The 6,963-nt window shown below is 31.7% G+C and overlaps 1 long non-coding RNA gene across 1 annotated transcript; it reads left to right on the top strand.

Moving 5' to 3' along the window:
- Window positions 1-3,393: 3,393 nt before the first annotated feature.
- LOC134274195 (uncharacterized) lies at window positions 3,394-6,245 on the top strand. Its single transcript, XR_009993563.1, has 3 exons — window positions 3,394-3,592; window positions 5,171-5,333; window positions 6,097-6,245. It is a non-coding gene; the product is annotated as an uncharacterized LOC134274195 (long non-coding RNA).
- Window positions 6,246-6,963: the final 718 nt, after the last annotated feature.

The following is a 6,963-nucleotide window of genomic DNA, read 5'->3' as shown; positions in this document are numbered from 1 at the left end:
ATATGGATTTTCCATCAAAAGACAGTTGGCCAGTCATTACAATAATAATTATATGGGGGTGGGTGGGTAAAATCTGTTCTATTGATAAATGCAACGCAGAAATAAATTAAAGAAAGATTACTTTTCAGAGTTACATATCTTTCCATTCTAAGATTTATCAAACCTAAATTTATCTGAACTACACTGCTGTATTTATTTCAACTTCAACAGCAAAATATTTGTGGGGTATCTCTCTGATAAACTAAAAAGACAATTTGTATCGATAACTCAACAGGGGTGGATCAAGGAATTGAAGTTAGGGGAGGGGCGCAAGATATAGGAAGGGATTCCGCCTTGAAACCCCCATTGGGTTCAGGACAAAGCCCTGGTGGGGGCCCAGGGGGGCGAAGTCCCCGGAAGCTCATGGATTTGAGAGTTTTTGTAGGGTAAAAATGAGGTCTACCGAGTAGACAATTTAAACAATTTCTCGACAAAACTATGTTTTATGCTAACTTTGACAATTTTAGGGGGGTGCACACCGGGTGCCCCGCCCCCTTAAATCCGCCACTGCTCAACATACAAACAAATTAAGTATGAATTGAAATAACAAAAAGAAGATATTTAAAGAGAGTAAATAATTGATTATTTCATTCTCCAAATATTCATAGGAATTAAAGGTCTGTGGTACATGTACATGTAAGAAAACACCTGCATATACAAGTAAATAGGTCGCTATTTAAAATTATACACTTCAACAAATGAAAATATCTGGTTTTCTGTCAGACTATTTCACTTTGTTAGCAGAAAATTAGCAATTAGTGTATCTTAATGACCTAAAAATCAAATGTTGTCCATTTAAAAAAAAATTTACAGAATTTTCATGGACTCTTTAATTTTTTATCTTTTTTTGGGGGGTTATCTGTTTGTTTGTTCTTATTTTATTTAAACGCGGTTCGTTGGTCAAAGAGCATTTTCTCTGTATGATGAAATATTGTGAAAATGCACAAGGATACATATTAAAGAAACCCTAAAATAACTCAAGATGAAAGAGAAATCTTAAAGTGTATGTTTAAAAAAATCCAATTGATACAATGTATCCTTATTTCTAAATTTCTTCCCTGTGATTCAGAGTCAGTAATGCGTCTGAAATCTTTCTCATTTGCATTTTCCGTATTGTAAAGGAAATAACTCACAATTTACCGTATAGCGAGTTTTCTTAGCGGGGATAAAATTTGGCCTGTGACTGCTCAAAGGTATGCCAAAAATTGTGGCGTGACTTATTTAGCGGACAGAGTGTTCCAGCACTTTGCAGATAAACCCTAAGAAGGGTTCTGAATATTGTAGCGATAAAAATTTTAGCGGCTACAATCAAAACGCCAAATAAGCCAAAATTAGCACCCCGCTATACCGTATATAAGATATACACAGTCTATCTACAAAACATGTCATAAGATCCATAGGATATTTGGAAAGATGTCTTACAAAATATTAATTAATTTTCTTTTATATCATTGTCACATAAAAAGAAACATAAAAATAAGTCTCAAAAATGTTTTGTTGTTCAAAATGAGAAATATGAGAGTGGAAACCATTGCCAACTTGTGTGACCAGTCGTCAGGGGATTCTCACTCCTGCATGGCACCTGATCTCGCTCTGATGTTTGGAGGTCCTTGTTTGCTCGGTTCCATTTTTGTATGTTTGATATTTCTTTTATTTGTAGATTTTCTGAAGTTTATTATTGCATGTGATCTTCACCTACTTCTTTAAGTATACACTGTATATCAAATGATCCTGTTTAAGCATTGCATATTTTTTTGGTCATGCAATTTTTACTTTACTCTGTTTATATCTGTACCCGCAATAAATGTGTATCGTTCATTAATTGTAATTGATTGAAGCTGTAGCTTTCATTTTTAAAAGGTGTTTTTCTTTTGACTTTTTAAAATCTTTTATATGACCTATTGACATTGAGTTTGCATTTTGACCTACTTTTTATCGAATTTATTAAACGTAAATCAATGTCATAATTTGAATAAACGGGCTGTTTTCCTTTTTTTAGTAATTAAATCTCTGCTTTGACCTAAATATTTTTGATTTGTTGAACTTGGACTAAAAAATAATTTAACTGTACCTTTCAGTACAATTATTTTTTTTAAAATCAATCTTTACTTTGATGCTTGCAGTAGGGAAAAATCTTATCTTAGAAATAAGCAGCCATGCAGTAACTTAAGATGTTTATAAATTAACAAAGTGAGGTTGTCTTGAAATGAATTTGAAATAAGATTAGTAAGAAGAAGTTTAAAACTTGTAAAAACATGAAAATATATCAATGAGCTATGATTTGTGTACTTGAAAGATTATATTTAATTAAAGATTTATAGTTTGGTGTTGACAAACAAAATAAATAAAGGAAGCACATTGATGGGTACTTTCGATTAGTCCATAAATTAACGCTAATCATTTGAAATCTACAGTTCAGCAAACAATCTTTTTTAGGAAGCTTTATCAAATTTCTTGTACTTTTAAAAATGTGCAGAAAAAAAGATTAAAAAAGATTGTAGTTGTATTAATATTTTTCATAATTCAGACGGCGCATTTGAACACAAATATTTTTCAATTGTAATTCTCTTAAGTATGCACAACATATAAATTGTATTCAACAAGTGAGTAAGAAACCGATTTGACTTTGAATATGTAATTAATATAAGCTACTTTATACTCTTCCATTAATTCAGTTATCTACTTTTAAATTGATTTTAGCTTTGAATTCAACAAATGATAGATTAAGTATGCTAGAATTAAGTAAATAACAGTAAAAAAGTTTGTTATGATTAATATAATAGAAAAAAATATGCAATGCTCAGACATGACCAATTGATGTACAGTGTATACCTACTGAATTAGGTGAAGATAACATACAATGATTGATATCTGAAAATCTACAATAAAAGAAATATAGAATGGTTTACAAAACACAGACCCCCTGGATAATCAAAAGAGAAGATCTCTGGTTCTGAAGATAACCATTTATCCCCTGTTTACCTTTAAACACGCTCTAGGCCATGTTTTAATTAAGGTTGAAATTACTAGAAAGAACATTTTAAACTACAAGACATAGTGTGTTTTACACGCATGACAGGAGAAATCTGTTTACTAAGTACAGTGCGGAAGTATTTTATACCATATATGACAATTTTTTTAAATATGGTGTCAACAATATTATATGTATTATTTGTTTTATGCCAATTGATTGATAATACTCAACAATACGGTAAGTTATTTTAGAAATGTTTGCGAAATACTGTCTCAAATGAAGTGAAGTCAGAGATGTTAAAATTTTCAATGAATTAGGATAACGTTTTTAAGCAAATTACATTGATATTTATTATTGTATTTTTTTTTTTTTTAGAAAATCTCGCTTTTGAGAGAAATGTGGCGATAAGTAGTAGTTATAATGATCTATATTTTTCACCACGTAAAGCTGTGGACGGAGACAGGAGTACATACCTGCTGGACTGTGTACTGACAGCTTCCGGTCAGAAGGAGGCGTGGTTAACAGTGGATCTCGGGGAGAAGAAAAATATAGCATCGATATCAATCTTACATGGGGGTTGTAAGCATTTAGATATATGTTCTATAATATTCTTATTTCATATATTAAACACAATGCATTGGTGGATGTTATATGAATATTCAATGTTCCTTAAATTGGCAAGCTTTCCGACAATTCCTTGGGCGCATCATAATAAGTGTATACAAATCTAAGAGGGTCAAGTATTTGCCAAGAAATGCCTGCATGGTATTATCAACGCAATGTATTCAGGGATAAAGTAATAAAAAAGTAATTACAGTTCAGTGTTATTCATTAAATTTTATCAAAGTAATTGGAAGTATTTTGCAATTGGGTTTCCTTTCAATGAAAAGTAATTAAATGTATATAAAGCCATTCGAAAAAACATGCATTTTCAATTACTTTTTTTTTTTTTACATTTCAATTACTTTCTTTTCGAGTTAAGCTTTTTAAATAATGTATTTTTATCTACATATCTCAGTTACCTCGAAACATAGAAGAATCCTCTAGGTATGGACAATTTCTAAAACGATGTAAATTATTGACAAACAAGATGATGAAACAACAATATCAGCAGTCTTGTTTAAAGTCATCAATTCGTACAAATGTCAGCATATACAATTTAGAATTGAGTCAAATGCTGACTGGCGTTTTTCATACTAATTGCGTGGAGACCAGTTCTTCGGATGAGACCGTGTAAACCTAGGCCCCGTGTCGCAGTAGGTCCGGGCACTAAAAAGATTACTGCCTGCTCAATGGCCCTAAGGGTAAGTATAGGACAAAATTTGCATCTCTCCACTGGCAAGTGGTGGCGTCTCCGTGTGAGTGAAAAATTCTTGAGAGGAACGTTAAACAAAATACAATCAATCAATCAAACTAATTGTAACTCCATACTCCATTATTTATATTCTGAAGTGACTAAGGATTTTTTCCGTTATTTCCCGATCATGACAAAGAGGACAAGGCGGTTGTCAAAGGATACTCACTCCTCCATGGCACCAGAAACCACCTCTGATGTTTTGGAGGTCTGTGTTCCGCTGCTCCTATTTTGTATTGTTTAATGCACTTTTGATCTTGAATACCTTTCGTTATTTTGATTTGCTTCATGATGATAGTAAGCATATCTGTGTGACATGAGCTTGATTTTATGCCATATTGAAATGTCTCATAATGTTTAATTATTTGTTTATTAGCAACACCCACTGCCCAGAGCAATATCAGATGTGAGCCCAGGGTCCCATGAAAAAAAATACTGAATAAAGATCATAGACAAAAAACTTGTTTAGAACCAAGCAAATATATTTAATAGTACATGAATTAAAAAATCTTCCTACCCAAGTGATGTTGTCTGAGTGATATTTATTGATTATTAAAATAAACTCGAAGAATGCTGTCAAAGTACATGTACAATGTAATTGAAACTAATGCTTTACTTTTGGAAATATTAATGTAATACTTTAATGATCTATGCATGTGAAAATACTCAAACATACATTTCATTGGCTCCAACCCTGTTTGTATTATTGAATGTGCAATGTTTTACCAAAAGTCTCTTGAATAGATTGAAATCTGTTATCATATAAAAATTCTTAAATATTCACCGAAATATGCAATTTTAAGTTGGTCTAGGTGCATCCTCACTAAAAACAACAGACTCTGGACTCTTTCCTGATTCCGATGGAAACGGTACAGTGTTCGTTGCCAGTCCATTCAGAAGGATTTGTAACGATAGCTTTGATGAAAAGGATGCCCAGGTTGTTTGCTTGGCTTGGGGATTTCTACCGTAAGTATATAAAGTTTGAAAGATTAAGAATATTGTTCATCCTGATTCTGATAATTAAGGGCAGTCAATGGACTTTTTAAGATTTTGTTCGAATAAAAATAAGTCATTAGGTTTGGTTATTAAAAAATAATTAGTATCAACTAAAAATTAAATGAGAGATATTTATAAGTGCATGTATTATTCCTTTATCAAATGATATACACTGCTTTATATGTAAAGAACGTGTTCTTTATTTTCTTAAATATGAGTTTTTATTTTCTTTGAAATATATAAATTATTAATTTTAGTTTTAAAACGATGCGTATGTCCGCAATGCTTGTAGTAAGCATAAACAAGGCATTGCATTTGCATTTATTCTTTTTTTGTCGATATTCTAAGTTCATATTTTAGATAACATGAATAAAACAACCCCCTCTGGAATAATTATTTAAGGACATACGCAAGCAACCTTACCTACTGATACTTTTTCATGATATTCTCAATTTAAGATTAGAGTGCCATCAGATGTTCATCGACAAAAAATCAGCATGCACTACTAGGGTTTTTATAAGATATTAAATTATGAAAAATTTTGCATTATTGAAAGAAAAATATACAAAAATTACAAAACACCAATTGCAGATTGTTTTTTCCCATCACGTTGCGTATGACCTTCAGTATTAAGCCTATCAATAGAGATGTTTCTTAGGTTTTACATTTTTCTTTTTTATTTTCTATCTTAATAAATATGATCTTATAATAAAGTATCATTTGACTATTGTAGAGATAACCCATCTTATAACATAGCTGTAGACACCACATCGATTGGATTTTATGAAAATGTCTTGAACTGTGCAGGCAATGACATTCACATAAATAGATGTTCTAAAGGATCCTCCGGCTGTCCATCAAGATCAGCTGTAGCTGTTACATGTAAAAGTAAGGTTCGTGCCATGGAGTAGATGTTGACATGAATTTGAGGATTTTTTAAAATTTTATTATCTTTTATCACTGCAACGGCGATTGGATACGAGGGTTGTCAAAACATTTTAAAAAGTTGTAGACAGGAAACTAATCAGGCAGGTAGCAACGGGGAGGGGGCGCCCCACTATTTTGCAGTCATAATTTTTCACTATTTAAAATGTTCATTGAAGGCTGATTCCCCCTCCCCAACTTATAGTTAGAGTAAAGTAAAATAAGGGTAGAGTAGTATTATATGTAGAAAATTTGGTACTGAATGAAATCCTATCTATCATTAAAAATATACATCGATGTTATTTTATTAAACGTGCCTCGGGGAGCAGGCTACCCTTTGCACGTTACAATACATAGACCTTTTACTAAAAATATACACAATTTTTGCATAAAACAAAATTATTATATTTTACCTGTAGAGTATTCAATAAATGTCACTTGGAGAACTTTTGAATTAAATAAGAGGGTATAAGAGTGTTTTAAAATCATTTTTAGATGATTAAAGCGTAAAAACAAAGCCAAAAATGGGAAGGTAATTGAACGTCTTTGAGCACCTCACTACTATAAACTTATGTGTGCGTGCAGGATAAATTCTAAAAGAAAATAAAATTCTACTAGATGCTGCTGTGAATTACATATACACGTCCAGAAAAGGTTTACAAATGGAAACTTTATT

The sequence above is a fragment of the Saccostrea cucullata genome, unplaced genomic scaffold, assembly GCF_032062105.1.
Source record: "Saccostrea cucullata isolate Sc308-1 unplaced genomic scaffold, CSIRO_AGI_Scuc_v1 ctg14909, whole genome shotgun sequence".
Taxonomy (NCBI): Eukaryota; Metazoa; Mollusca; class Bivalvia; order Ostreida; family Ostreidae; genus Saccostrea; species Saccostrea cuccullata.
Note: the sequence above shows the minus strand (reverse complement) of the source record. Positions and strands in the feature narration are given on the sequence as shown.